Source organism: Diabrotica undecimpunctata, chromosome 1, assembly GCF_040954645.1.
Source record: "Diabrotica undecimpunctata isolate CICGRU chromosome 1, icDiaUnde3, whole genome shotgun sequence".
In the NCBI taxonomy this organism is placed as follows: Eukaryota; Metazoa; Arthropoda; class Insecta; order Coleoptera; family Chrysomelidae; genus Diabrotica; species Diabrotica undecimpunctata.
Window position 1 is genome coordinate 135587116 of NC_092803.1, and position 17374 is coordinate 135604489.

The window sequence follows — 17374 nt, forward strand, 5'->3', positions numbered from 1 at the left end:
AATATACTTTCCAATACTATCAAATTTTAATACTAAATTACTGATTATTGCATACTTAATACTTTCTTCCTAATTCTGACTGACTAATGACTTTTTACTGACTGCATACTGACTGCTTACTAACTGTGTGTCTCCTTTCTTTATACTGACTTTACTATCTTGAAAATCTCCCCAACTGACTAACTATATACTGACTGCTTATTGACTGACTGACTGACCATTTTGAATCTAAATCACCGAGTATTTATATCTTTTCAATTTGACAGAATCATCTGACAAGAAATCATATTCGAATTGTTCTATTTCCTAAATATATGAATGTTCTCGAATAGTCTCTCCTCGCAAACAGGGTTAACTTCGTGTTCTAGAGAATTCTTTACTTTTCTATCGAGAATTTTATTGACATTTAGGCTTTTCAGATCAGAATATAAACTTATATGTAAATTAAACACCCCAAATCAATAAATTACACTATTTCAAATCCGTAACTATATGTAAACTAAACATCTTAAATTATCAAATAACCCCACTTTACATTCGTAACTATTATTTAACTGTCACTTATTTATTCAGAGTATATTTGGTTGCCTATGCACATGGCTCACTTAAATATATCTACAATATCTTAATTATTAAAATAACCAAATACTTTTTATATCTAATATTATCTAGTGTGTAACTTATAAATTATTTTTTTTAAACACTATTTTTCTTTCTCCAATGTTTAATATCATCTCAATATATATATATATATATATATATATATATATATATATATATATATATATATATATATATATATATATATATATATATATATATATATATATTATTAAATGAAAACAACAAACAATGAAAAGATTATAATGAGTATTGGCTTTTTAATTCTATATAAAAAGATTTTACCTGCGAGTGTTTAAAAATCAGTTGTTGACAGGCAAAACTTTCCGTTAATCTAATCTTATCTTAATATAATACATAAATTTTGTTTACCAGGATGTCCTGAAAATTTATTTAAATGTTCTATTTAATAATTTTATTTTTCTCTGTGGCTGATAAAATGAATCAACAATATATATATATATATATATATATATATATATATATATATATATATATATATATATATATATATGTATATATATATAGATATATACAGATGTATATGGCGCTACTGAAATAAAATACGGGCTTTTTCAAAAGTCCATTGGTTCTGATTGGTTATTAAATGAAATTAGTCAAAAAATTGTGAAAGAAAAAGCAAAGTTTAGAGAAGCGATACCGCCAACAGAAATGTTGATGTTAACCCTACGATATTTAGCTACTGGTGACTCATATACAAGTTTTATGCACTGGATTTCATAAAACTTCCCTCTCTCGATATAAACTAATAAGTTTTAAACAACAAGAGAATTAGTCCACTTTATTATTGCAAATTATAAAATCAAAATAAAATCGCGACGATGTTCGACGCTGTCACTAGGAAGCGTACACACTCAACACATCCAAAAGAATTACTTCTTCAATTTTTTTTTTGATGTTTGGTCCAGTGGGCGAACTCTAGCGGAGGCAAACACACACTCGTTTGCTATCGTTTGTTGAAGCGTACACATTTATTGAAGGCGTTTCGTCGCAAGGCTTCAACCACATGCGTTCGCCAAATGTGTACGCGCCTTTAGAAAAACTCATTAAGATATAGGATAAAATAACTCAAATATATGTAAGAGTGACTATGAATCATCAAATGAAATGTCAATAGGCTGCTACAACCTCAGATATAGAAGTTGATTTGTGTCTCTTATACACATTTCACTAAACAATCTTTCAAAAAGTTTACAGGATACAGGGTATATCACATTATACATCTTAGCAATGCAGCCAAAGGAAGCGGCGCCATAATAATAAAAGATATCATTTAACATTATGAGAAGCTAAAATATGAAACAATACACATACAAGCAACTACAGTATTGTGTGAAATACAAAACAGATTGCGAAATTAATGTAAGCTAAATTTATAGCACCCTAAGCCTTACATTAAACAAGAATACTATAAGTCCTCTCGGGTTAGACGAAAAAAAGGCCTAACCCTTTAACGTTTACCTTTACCGTTGCGCTAACCGACATCTTGATTTTAAAATGAAAAAGAAGAACCATTTTTGCACAATATCTCAGCCATTTTTAACTCTTCGGCAAAATTGGTAAGGACAGAAACCATTGCAAATGAGATTTACTACAATGTAGTTTTTTCAATTTTTTTCGTGAGGTCGATTCGATATTTTCTGAGTAAAGGAGTAAAATAGTGGGAGGGGGGAGGGGGGCATAATTTTCAAATTATCTCGTTCATTGTTAAATTTACTACATGAGTAAACACAAACAAAAATAAATTATATTATATACAATTTTGATATCTGTAATTTTTTTGATAAAATCAATATTTAAGGTCCTAATCCTAACGAATCCTGAACGGTGATGACATTAAAAGCAAGCCATAACAGGAACAAATCTACAACTTTAAATATTGATTTAAGCAAAAAAAAATAAAAGAGATCATAATTGTATAAAATATACGTCTCTTTGTTTTGCTTATGTACATTCATGTCGTAAAGTTAATATTAAATGAGATAATTCGATAATTATGCTTCCTTACCCTTCCACAATTTCTTCCCTTAACTCGGATATATATAATATCGACCACACGAAAAAATCTGTAATAATAAAATTGTAGGAAATTGCATTTGCAACAATTTCAGTTCATACCATTTTTGCCGAGAAGTGGAAAATGGCGGGGATATTGAGGAAAATGGATGACGCCATCACTCGTAAATGGGAGGATCTAGAAATAAGTTGTTCTCCCAAGGTCATGTATTAAGGGCGTGCTTGCAGAACTATGATAACCGCTCCGTTGGGCATTTTGGGATCAATAGAACTCTGACTAGAGATTGGGAGAGGTATGATTGGGTTAATTACCGGTAAGATGTAAAAGAATAGTGAAAACGATGTGACCTGCATGCATCTAAGAAGAGACTTAAAACGAGATTTTGATATTGCTGGGAAAAATTTCAACAATTTATCAACAGACCTTTAGCAACTGCCTGTCCATGTTTGTATATAAAAATCAGACTGGAACAAACTGATGCCTCTGGTTTTGCCATCCTGCCAAAGCTGTTAACATGAAGCAACTTGTTATACTTCAGCAATGTTATTGACTTACCGAGAGATGAAGCTTCTCATCGATCTCCTACATGTTAATGTACCAGACGGAGAGGTGGACCAAAAGACACTCCCTGAGTATATCAGAGGCCTAAAGGATCGACTAGTTAAGGTCCACGATTTTTCCAGGAATAAGCTACAACTCACCAGTGACCGGATGAAGGTTCAATCAGAAATCCAATCATGTTAGTTTTATGGAAGGTGATGCAGTTTGGCTCTACCAACCAACCAGAAGGAAAGGTCAAAGTCCCAAGTTGCAGCAGCCCTGGTCAGAATCCTACCTGGTTACTAAGAAGATAAACGATCTTGTCTATAGGTTGCAACTAACCACGAAGTATGCCGAAGGTCGACGACCTAGAGAAACTGTGCCTTATGAAGGGTAGAATCCACCGACCTGGTCCACTAAGGTACTGTTCAGGGCGAACAGACTAAAAGAATAGGATGATGCTACGAGTCACAATGCTCTAATTGCGGCCCTGGCATAACAGTGATTTTAGAAGTCTAATTAACTACTTTGTCAGCAAAGGTCTCGAACTCATTATCTGTATTTTTTGGAATCTCGTATTAAATGGCTGATTCGGCATTCGTACCTTTAATGAAATTCCAAATAAATATACAGATATTCTTATTATTAAATTCGTCTCCTTTAAATAAACGGTAATTAGACAAATGTTTTTGTAAGTGTTACCCATACTCTCGACTATAAATATTAGTATATCTATTTATAATGATTTATAAAATATTTGTTATTTAGTAGGTCTTTTTTAGTTGACTTAGTTTAATAAAATTAGTAAAACTACGTTTATTTCACCTAATTCCGGAACGCACAGAAAAACATGACAATATTATAATGTGACCTCGATGCAAAAAGAGAAGGTCGACGAGGTCAAACTGTAGGTCTATATATTATTATCTTGTACAACCTTACGATCGAAGACAGAGATTGTATGTATTTTGTAAAGATAACGACATGGTCGTTGCAAATACCTGGTATAAACTACCCAAGCGACAACTACATACTTGAAAAGTCAAATCTGATGTTGGCAGAAACCCTGGGTCTTCAAAAAAATAATCAAATAGATTTTATACTGGTAAGTGAGAGCTTTTTAGATGCCGTTAAAAAATTATTTGCATTTTCAGGAGCAGATATTGGATCTGAATACCAATCGCTTATGGTAGATATTAATCGAAGGTTAAAACGAATCCAACGTCAGAAGCGAAAAACCAATATACTTTAAAAAAAATTTCGAATATGTAGAGTCATATGTCGCCATGTTACCAATCCAACGGTAACTTTACCATCTTAATTATAAACTAGACATAATGTAAACTAAATTTCATTTAGCAAGTTTTAAAGGGTTTTTACTCCCATATTTAGTGGCTATTTCCATGTATTAACCTGACACTGATGATGGAATACTTATTCCGAAAACGTTTTGTCAATTTATATATATATATATATATATATATATATATATATATATATATATATATATATATATATATATAGATCTAGCGGTTAATGAGAGCTCCGTACTAAAACGGTATTATACTAACTCCAGGTGAATATACACCGTGTATATTATTATCTGGGTAGCGCTTTATGTGGACTCCGACCAACACGTCGGATTAAGTGGACTCTGTAATACGTTAAAACACTTTTGGGATCCGTATACATTTCTTTGCGTACCCAACTAAACTCCTCCGATGTTGCCAATAATTTGATTAGTCGTAGATTTTTAAATTTTACAGCAGGTACGTTTTGGAACTTCAAATTTATTTAAATATCAATCAATTTAGTCATCGAGAAATTTTACAAATACGTACTTGGTTAATGTAGTTAAATATTTTAATAATTATAATTTATATTACTTGCTTTAATTATAGATAAACTGAAATTAGTGTCTATTATAAACTTTGAATAGGCAAGTGTCCATGTTTATGTACTAGAATTTTTTTTAATACATTGGCACTGAAATATTTATTATATTATAAATGTACTTTCCGATGTTTCGATTGCTATAGTGTATGACTTACAATATTTGTTTCATCAAGCAGTAAAATTTAAATTATAATAATTTATAAATGAATCTTAAAATTATAATTTTTTACTGTCTAATTTAAATATTTCGATTTTTAAATGTAGGGAATTCAATATACTACTATACTTTAGATACACATAAACACATAGATATAATATTTCGGTGTCTTATGGTATAATTTTAGCCAACATATCTATTACAATTACATATAATATGTTCGGCCTTATCGTTTTAAATACTTTGTCGCTTGTGCAAGCTATCATTGTTTTCAATGTTAAATCATTGTTTTTTGTATCTTGCGTTGTCAGGCATATAATTTTTAATTTAGAAGTACATGTATGTATAATATTCTTTTTTCTGTCACTTGGTTTAAATATAGTACACTTACATTCTTCTTGCTTATTTATTTTTATTCGTAATACTTATAAAGTATGTAATAACGTACCCGTTGTTGCAAAAATCAACAACGGGTACGAAAGATATCAGGTATTAGGGGTAGTATTTGTCAATCGAAATGCCGCTTACGACATATTAAATTAGAGAAAATTTCTCCAAAAATTCTATGACGTCCCCTTAGATAAAAACATCACTTGTTTTATTCACAATCTAGATTGAATTGCTCTCTTCTGTTGATTCGCTTGTATTTGTTTTTCATTTTGTTGATTTTAAGTAAAACATTTTTCGTGTTCTCTTCACTTTGTTGAAGATGTCGCAGACGGGAGAGAGTTTCTTATGAGATCAATATCATTACCATATGCTACAAGTGCTTGGTACTTTGGGCCATTAATGGATTGCATTTTAAATAGGCGATTTCTATTTTAGTAAGCTGTTCTTTAATTTTTTGAATATTTGAATTGAGAATCTGTATATTATTCGACTGTTTTATAACAGTGTTTCTTGTGTTATAGAATATAGTGCTGTTTATATAGTGCTGTTTAATAATAATAAAGTTCAAGCAACAATTCATATATGCAATAACTTGGTACTGATATCTCTGCTCCCCCATACCAGGTAGCAGTCCCGAAAACATTAAAACTGCTACACTCATGCTTCCTATTATCCAACGATTAGCCAGTCCAGGACTATACCCTTATTATGGTACTAATATTGCTACTGTCCCTTATAAGTGAATAAAATATGCAAGGAAGGTTTTGGCAATTTAATAGGATTTTTTATGTTAGAATATTATTACTCCGAGAAAGTGAAAAATATCTATTTGTTATACGGATTTAATCTATAGATGAAATATTAGAATGCTATTAGCAGCAAATAATATGGCAGATAATATGCTGGAATTAGCAGTAGCATGTACTAACAGTGGCCATACCTAGTCCACTGTTAGTACATGCTTTTAGAAAAGAGAAAGCCAACTTATCCAATTTAAAAGCAGACAAAATCAATTCCAAATATGGATCGTAAGCCAATCCCTTATGTAAAGACTCTAAAGTAATAATTAGTGAAACTGTAAGCCAACAGCATAAAGTGCTGGTACTAGATATACAAGTAAAATATGAAATAAAACCAAAATATCGAGAATAGTCACAAAAACAATTAACTGACGTTAACAAGCGACAAAGTAGTTCAATTTAGAACAGAAATAAAAAAAGAATGTGTTGTAATATGGAAAAAGGTCATAATGAAATTTGGAGAAATGTGTCAAAAATTATTAAAGAGGGTGTAACTAAAATACTTGAAAAAATCTCAGAAAATTGACTTAAAAATTGGTAAATATAGATAGTCAGACGATGTTTAAGACAATATAAAAGACAAGAGAAGATTATATAAGGAGGGACAAGAAAAAATATCAGAATAAGATTATCAAAAGTATCAAATAGATAAAGAGGAAGCAAATGTGCGGTAGCACAATCTAAGGTAGCAGCGCATGAAAAGCTGTACAATGAACTGAGTACTAAGAAAAAAACATATACAAAATTGCTAAAAGTGGAGCAAAGATAACCAAAGATTTTAATCAGATTAAATGTATACGAAATAAATACATTAAACTATTTATGCAAGGAAAGGATGTAAAAAATAGCTACAAGGAGTTCTTTAACGACCAATTAAACTAAGAGTTTGAGAAAGCATCTATAGAGGCAACAGAGACAGTAATAGCAATGGTGCCGAAAATGACGACCGCGGAAGTAATTTAAGAGCTACATAAGATGAAAAAAGAAAAGGCATAGGTCCTGATGGCATCCCTGGATATATATGATCAGCATTAGGAAAATCAGGAACAAGTTGGCTAACAGGACTATTTAATAGAATTTTGAAAGTAAGGCGAATACCGGATGAATGGAGAAGTAGCATTTTAGTACCTGTATACAAAAACAAAGTAGATGGTAAACTCTGTACAAACTATAGAGCCCTAAAACTACTCTGTAACACCATGAAACTATGGGAGAGAATAATTGATAGTAGGATACAGGAAGAAACAGAAATATTCAGTTTAAATTCATGCAAGGCAAATCAACAACGGATGCAATTTTTATCATAAGGCAAGTAATGGAAAACTAATGTTAGAACAAGTGAGGGTAAGACTGATAAATTTCATTTGAGAATAGTATTGCATCAGTGGTCAGTGCTAATCCCTTATCTGTTCTAATTAGTGTTGGAAAAATTAACGAAAACATGTCAAGGAGATATTCCTTGGTGCCTGATGTATGCTAACGATGTGGTGTTAGTAAGAAATAAGGAGAGATAATTGAATTAATGATTGAGACAATGGAGATGGGCGCTTGAGCAAAAGGTCTAAAAATAAGGCAAACAAAAACAGAGTATTAAAGTGTGCATTTAAAAACCAACTTCAGCTTTACTTTAAATCAGGTTATATTTATTTATATAAGTTAATGAAACCAATAATAAAAAAAGGAGCTGATTCCAAACCGATAATTTTTATTCAGAGATAAAAAGTATCTCATGATTAATTGAATATACAGAATTATCGATATAACTAAGTGAGAAACTTGTTGAGAAATACGTTTTAGAAAAAAAAATTGTGCTAGTCTTTTTTGACATTACTTAGGCCTTTGCTAAAGTATAGCATGGGAGTTTAACCTACAAATAGTATACCTATTAGAGCCTAAACTAAACGAGTCCAAATTAATTCACGTCAAGTTTATACATCTGAAAATCTAAAACATTCAATTTACAAAAAACGATGTCTAAATACCTTATGCATCTTTCACAATTACCTGTACCAATTACCAATGAGACCTGTACTTGAGACTTCTATAGTATATTTAAAAAAAAAGGGAGGAACTAAATTATCAGAAAATGTATCCGCAACTCCTATAGTCATTAACTTGGTACTGATATCTCTGCTCCCCGATTTCAGTAAGCAGTCACCAAACCATTAAAACTGCTACATCCATGTTTCCTATTATCCAACGATTAGCCAGTCCAGGACTATATGCATTATTATGGTAGGTACTGATATTGCTGCTGCCCCTCATAAATAAATAGAATATGCAAGGAAGTTTTTGGCAATTTAATACGGTTTTTGTGTGTTACACTATAAATTCTCCGAGAAAGTAAAGAATATCACTATCCGCTATCCGAATTTAATCCATAGATTAAATATTAAAATACTATAGAATAATGCTATTATTAGCAAAAAAAAACGGTATAATAGTAACGATAAAACCAAATAAATATTTATTAACAGACAAAAGAGATGATGTAGAATAGAGCATATAACGCAACAATAGACCCATAAAATTTTGAAAAATTGGGGCGTTTTAGATATCGCAGATAACGTTGTCACATAAGAGATAAAAGGGAAAATTCAGGTAGCAAACTGATATATGTATCACCTCATAACACTTTTAAATCCAGAAGTGTAATGCGAACTACTAAAATCAGGATATATAAAATAATGTAAGTAAAACTCAGGTATTGCTGAGATCAGGATTGCTAGAAAAGCCCTCAGAAGTGTTTTACGACCGGGAACTAATGCTAAGGTCAAACAGGTATATAAAAATTGCACCGTCGTACAAGAAATTAAATCTCAACGCTAAAGTTATTGTTTTGCACTTTGTCTTGATTTGTGATCTTATTCATAACATAATTATCTATTTCTTTCTACGACGCTCAATCGGCTCTTATTTTATTTTTTCATTGTTTGTGTTTTACTTACGTACGTAGATTCTTATTTTTTTTACTGCGGGATGTATTTTTGGATTTAATTTTTTTGCTTAAAACGTAGCAATTGCCAGCTTGTATTCTGTTGTTATTCTCTTTTGTAGTGTTTTTGTTAAAAGTGCTTTTAAATTCCAAATATTTAGACCGATGAAACATTTCAAAGTGATAGCCATATATTTTTTTATTATCGTTGATTTGGAGGACCCTTTTTTGCGCTTTTTTCTATTTAATGTATTAATGTTTTTTGCTTACCAATAATTATTTTCGCTACTATATTAAACTTATCGTCGAAGGTCCGTATAATATGAGGACCTTAATTATTAAACTGTGAGATTTTCTGTATTTGCTTTCCGGGAGATGCTCTCCAAAACGATGGTAAACACGATTGGAGACAGGGCATCTTCCTGTTTGAGGTCACTGGACATTTGAAAGTAAGTTGGCAGTTACTTTTCTTATGTATGCCTAGTTCTTCCATAGCATTTTAGTTACAATCTTATAATTATATCATATGTTTGTTGAAAATCTATAAATAACTAGCTTAATGTTTTTTTTTATTCCCATTTTTCATTAAGTATATAATAGTGAATATTTGATCAACGGTTCATTGAATTTTCCTAATTTTGCATTAATCTTTCCTAATTTGACATTTGTGGTTGCTGGATGTCAAAGAAGACACCATTTTTCATAGCGGGTACTATGATTCCAATGGGGTAAAGTACAACCTACATATTTGTTGCCAAAATTACTTTGCTGCTGTATCGAGTACCGTTTACTGGTATATGAATTTTGTTACGAATTTATACTGTGTGCTGAACTTTATTAAATCTTTTACCGCGAATTGAAAAGCATATTTTAACCTTTATTTGTAACATTTTTCGTTACCGTTTAGTGAAACATTATACGTTTATCTAAATAAGTATTTTTGCTTTACATTGATATTTATGTGGCAATTAGCTGTAAAGTCATTAGTCTTTCCTGTCGTGTCATATTTTCTTGATTTTTTTGTAGACAAGCGGTTTAGTTTGTGTAATATAATATCCCCAATTCGTTTCATAATATATTGTTTTCAAAACAGCTGTTAGGCGAGTTTATTCACTTTTTAAAGCACTTTGATTTTTAATATTTTGACCACGCATATTTAGGTTTTCCAATATTTGCGATTTGTATAATCTTTATGTATATAATTATCTGTTTATTGATTTTACTTTTTAAATAGAGTTTGGAATGGAATCTTCCTGTTTGAAATCAATGTACATTTGAAAATAAGTCGACAGTATTCTTTTCTGTAATGGTATTTCATGGTTTTATTCTTATGATTATATCAGTCTTTGTTTAAAATCTATAAATAACTAGTTTAATGATTTTTTTTGTATGTATTCCCAACATTTCTCATTAACTGCCTAATAGTGAATAATTGATCAACGATTTATTAAGTTTTTCTAATTCCACACTAATATTCACCTACTTTATAGTTCACCTATTTACTCAATCGTTCCAGGTGTATTAGAAAAAATACTGTATATCCTAATTATTAATAGAGATATAGCTTATATATAGCTTATAGCGCTATAGTTTGTGCAGTACATTTTATTATTCCTTTTGTGTATGGGTATACTTTTCAGCAAGTTGGTACTTGCTCTTACTTCTAAATTGACAGATCAGCTGTTTAACTGCCTGTACTAAACTTTCTTTTTCATTTTGCAAATATATATAAAATTCATAAAAATCACTCTGACATACCGATGATTGAAATATTGGATACCCTATACTATTTAATCAACGGAAATACTAAGATCACACGGAAAGAATATTATGGGTTATTTCTGGTTTCGTCAAAATTTAAACTGAAATTACTAACAAGAAAGTGCTCTCACATCCACATGTTGAAATTGATATATAGTACCAACAGATGCTAGTCATATACCATCAACACTAATAAAATGGAAACTATCAAATTAATGTCAATTTCATTTAATCAAATGTACTAACCTTAAAAATGATCATTTAACTAAACACACCTCAAAAATATTTACAATAAATTAAAAATAGCTTAAGCGTTATAAAAGTAACAGAGCAGCAAAGCTCACAGCATAAGAATAATAGTGCCTCGTACTTTTATATAGAAATTTGTTGACAGACAAATATTTATTTTTTTATATACTAGGTTTTAAAAAAAATGTACTCAAAACAAATAAATATTATCTAACAAGTGTTTTATTCCAGTTTCATATGAAAGCACCAGATCTTAGATATTATAAATTTCGTCATAGATGCAAATTTGAATTGAAAACCAACTCATAGAGCATATAGTGAAATATAAATATCTTGGCCCTCTATTGCCCCTACTTTTTTGTAAACTTCTTTGTTTATAAAATGTTTTAATTTGTATATGTGCTCAAATATCCATTTACAACAACTAGTAATTTTTTTAGATTTTTTAAATTTCGTTTGGGAAGTGTTTTGGGAGTGTTTAGCAAAAACTAACGAAACAAGTTATATACTTATTTATTATGCCATTCAAAAAAACAAATATTTGTAGTTGTAAAACATAAAGCAACTTTACATTTATCTCACATTACTTTAGAAGTATTACAGCATCCTGGTTTTTTGCATCTTCCCTTTTTTTCAGAAATTACTGGCCTTTGGTCAAGCCTAACTTCCTTTGGTAGTACAATAGCAGTAGATCCTCTCCTCTGTTTTTTTACAATTTCGTTCTCAATTTCACTGAGCCTGGGACGTCCTTTGTTTTTGATCTGGTCAGTTCTTACTAACAGTACGCTACATAAGTGGGACTTAAACTGTAACAAAGGCAACTGGTTTTTCTTTTTAATTTCAAAGTAATCGCAATCACGAGGATGCAACAACCAGCTGTTAACAACAGCTAAATCCAGAAGGTGAAAAAATATTTTTAGATACCACTTTTTAGATCTTATGTCTGTTCGGTAAAGAGCAATTAGTGAATCCATAAGATCGACACCTCCAATAAATGTATTATAAAATTGCACTGAATTTGGACAGCATACAATAATTCTTGATTTTTGTTTTTTATCCCACCTCTTGACTAACGAAGTAGGCTCAGAACCAACAAATGTACTAAGCAAATTAACCGGTTTATTATCGTACCACTTTAACGCTGTTTGTCTTATGCCATTTACTGTAGCGTGCTTTTCTTCTACAGTACCTCTGCCCTGTTTCTTCATATTCTTGTCATCAGAAAAATGGCAATAAGGCAATCTGTTTGGAAGAACAGTTCCCAAACATTTCAGTCCACGTTTTTCCATTTCAATCTGCTACTGAATGCTATTGAACCAGTTGTCAAAATATACTTTATAGTATTTGTTTGGTTTGACTATCTCACACATTCTTATTACTACATTACCGCTGGTGTCTACATTAGGTAAATGAAGAGGATGTTTAACAGTTCCTGTATATAATTCCCAGTTATAAACAATACCATTGCTATCACACAAAACAAATGCCTTGTATCCCCATTTTTTGGGTTTGTTCTTCATATATTGTTTTAAAGAATGTGCCTCTTTGAATGGTATCATTGGTTCATCAATACACAATTTTTCACTCATTGGAATACTTTGAAAATTTTAAACTAAACCGTTGATGAACGATTTAATTTTGTATAACTTATCATTATTGTTGACCATATTTTCGTTATTACTGAAATGCATTTTAGTTTTTATTTCTTCCCAGCGATTCCTAGATATAGTATCGACTATTTGAGCAACACGTGTTTCCTTCTGCCAAAATGATCTTGTCCTTGGCATGCCATATATTGACATCAGTAGAACAGATCCAATAAATTGGTTTAATTCTGTTAGTGTCATATTCAATGGTTTATTTATATTCTTTTGCAGTGCATACAAATTACTTTGTTCTATTATGTTTTCCAGCATATTGGTAGATATCATCTTTTTAAAATAATGTAGAGGGGATTCCGGTTCTAATAATTTGCATGTTGGTAAATTACCTTTCCATTCTGGAATTGGAAATACTGTTCGGGAACCACTCTTCCACTGAATGTTTTTTACGATCATTTTTGACCTTTTGAGCACATTTTGTTCAGTGTGTTTTTCTGTTTTATCGGTATCGCCCTCATCTTCATCTTGGTCTAAATCTAAATGGGTATCCTGGTCTAAATTTGCTTCGTACAAATCGTCTTCATTTTCCATTTTATTTGATCCTGGATCGATTGATATCTGAGTACCTGGAAAATTCATTATTACTTTCTTATTATCACTATCAAAGTCAGAGTCTTTGTATTCCTCGGATATTTACTGCTTTTCCCGTAGAACGTCTTTATATCCATCTTAAAGAAATAATTTAAAATAATATGGTCCAGCGTGGATTCAAAGCAACATACCTGTTTTTATCACAGTACTGAAACAACACAATAAAATAAACAAATGTCAACGGTAATCAATATCTAAATGCTGATATAATGCCTCTGTATGTATTTTTATATAAATTGTACACAATTTATAACAATAAATCACGATCGAAAATACAAACTAATAAGGCAGTCATGTCCATTTGACATATTGTTAAACATTTCCATATAGGTTTCATCATAGGTTCACAAAGTGTATTAAAATTTATAACCAAATGTTGTCTGAAATTAACAGAGGGCATACTAGAGTCGGAAATTGTTTTAAAAAAGTTTTCTGCATCAAAAACTCTTTTGTTGCCTTAAGTACACACGGGGCTATAGAGGGTAAAAATAGCTGTATCGAGCGAGGATAAGGTTATTGATGAGGAAAAAAAGACCTATCGCTGAGGAAGTGAGAAAGTAATTGGTAAACGCAAAGAGCACTTTAATTACATTAAATGAAATATGCATTACAATCTATTATGACACACATATCTTGATACACATATAACAAGACAATTAATAAACACGTTAAGAGAATATTAAGAAATAATAACCAAAATTTAATTTTTAATACACAAAAGAAATAATGATATACAGAAGATACACAAATTAAAAAAACGTTATCCCCTTATTGTACGCAAGAGAGATACCTCTAGGAAAAATCAAAACGATCGAAAATATATACCAAAACAACACAATAAAAGTAAAAGTAGAAGAAGAACTAACCGACCCTATTGAAGGTGACAATGAAATAAAATAGGGATATTACCTGAGTCCTCTATTATTCAACCTGATTATGGATGAAATAATAAAAAATAAGAACTAAAAATAATCTGCTGTACAGACGACGCAATACTACTCTTTCAAAGTGAAAATGATTTACAACGTATGCTGCACCAATTTCATATAACCGCCAGAAAATTTAACATGTTAATTTCCCCAAAAGAGACAAAATGCATGGTTACAACAGCAAATTTACTAAGATGTTAATTGGAGCTGGAAGGTCATTATAATAGAAGAAGTGTTAGAGCTTAAATATCTAGGCATCACATTATCTAGCTACGGAAAGCTCGAAACTAAAGTGCAAGACCCAGTAAATAGAGCAAGCAGAGCCACAGGCTGCCTAAATGAAACATTATGAGGAACTAAAAATATCGGAAAAGAAACGAAAGGCAGAATTTACAAAACAGTCATCAGACGAATAATGACATACGCGGCAGGAACAAGATCTGACACAGAGAGGACAAAAAGGATATGACACAGCAGAGATGAAAACACTTGGAAAAATTGATGGTAAGACACTATGGGATAGAGCTAGAAGTACAGATATACGACGTAGATGCAAGGTGAAGAACATCAAGAACTGGTTAAGAAATAGAAGAGTAGAATGAAACGATCGTATATGCCGAATGACAACAAATAAAACAATAAAGACGGCAAGAGACGGTTAACCCATAGGAAGACGATCAGTAGGACGACCACGAAAACGATGGAAAGGCAACTTACTGGAGGCACATTGAAAAACAGACAGAGTTATGTCTATATAAAAAGAAATAGTAGAAGAAGAAGAAGATACACAGGATAAACATTAAAATAGTTGCAAGAAAGATAAAATAAATCAGTCATATTAATGTAGAATAGCAGAGGACAGAGTGTTTAGAGAAAATAATGAATGTCATATTAATGTAAAATAGCAGAGGAGTATTTGTCATAGCTTTGGACAAGTGCCCAATTGAAAAAAGAACACAGGTCGTTCAAAAAAGACCGAACTCTAGAAAGAAAATAGAATAGATTAAAAAAAATAAAAGCATAAACATGTGTTTTTCTACTTTTTTAATATTGAAGATACGTAAATAGAACATTGAATTAAAATGTAACCTTTGATATCTGTGATAAACCCTCACCTGAACAGTGGCGACGATGTATGTAGTTAAGATTGTTTACACTTATTTTAACTGTTTTTTTTTTATTATCTATATATGAGTTGTGACAGATATCACAAACTTATTTATTTTCCACAAAGAGGCTCTTTAGAACCTAAAATTATTACTATACAAATCTGATTTGACATATCTTCAAAAAGTAATACAAGGCATGTAAAATTTAAATTTTTAATAAAAAGTAAAAGATTACGCATTACTTATGGGGTTTAAAAAGCGAGCCTTTAGGAAGATTGAAGTACTAATAAGGCCACCGCAATCGGGCATACCCCGGGTAATGATTAATTAATTAATCGGCTAATTCTTCAGTCACCCCTTTAATATGATTTTGTCAAATTGGTCCTTTTTAGGACCAACTATACTAATAACATATGTCTATAACTGTTAAGGGTATATCTAAAAATCAAGAAACTTTACTTTACTTAAACTTATCAGACATATGAGCTAAACACGAATCTAACTAATTTCTAGTATAGGAAACACATATAGGGCCTAACCTAGGATATTTGGTATATAGCTGATCGCTGAAAACCACATTATAGATATAGACATACTATTTCTATCGGAAAAAGCTTTGAGCTTGGATCTACCATCTACATATTTAATGAAAAATAATACAAATACCGACATTGAGCATCTGAGCACAAAGCTTATTACGAAATCTGGACCAAAAACACTACAATGGCTTATCCAGATGATGAACAACTGTATTCAAATTAGGAGATACCCAAAGTCTAGAGACAAGCCAAAGTTGTTACCTTGCTTAAACCTGGCAAAAACTCCAACGACCACAAAAACTATTGGCCAATATCTTTATTTTGTCAGCTATTCAAAGTGATGTACATCACAAATACTACATCAAAGATGGGTACGAATAATATCGGGTATCAGTGGTGGTATTTTTCAATCTAAATGCCGCTTACGACACCTTAACTTACAGAATATTTTTTCAAAAACTATATGGTATCCCCTTAGATAACAAACTCACTTATATTGTCTGCGTATGCCTACACAAGAGAATATTTTTTGTATCACTCAATGGTAAGAATAGCAGATGAAGAACGGTCTCGCTTGGGGTAGCATAAAGACACCTACACTGTATAACATTTACACAAACGAACGATCCATACCGGTAGATACTAGGACTTCTATTATATAGACGATACACCTATTATTGCACAATACAAATAAACTATGAATCAATTTTCAGCCAAAACCCCTGAAAAGCTCGTGTGTGCTCCTTCAATTTCCCTAACATAAACGCTTTCACAAAATTGAACATCCAATAATGTCATGAAATTGTTGAACGTAGACTCCCTATAAATTCCTTGAAAATAGTTTGTATCGCACGGGGTCAGTCACAGATTATTGTTTAAAACTAAAAGGTAAATTGAGGACCAGAAATAATATTGTTCGCAAGCTTGTTAGCTAAAAATGAGGTGCACATCCTTCCGCCCTTAAAACATAGACGCTTGCACTATATGCATCTGCTGCCGAATATACCACTTTAGACAAATTAACTATTCTTTCTTTTTGTGCACACTACTACCAATTTTAACACAAAAATATCTATTGTAGCTCTTAACCATATTTATTTTGAGATAACCTTTTATCGAGATATCATATGTAGTACACAAATAAGACCAGAACTAAAA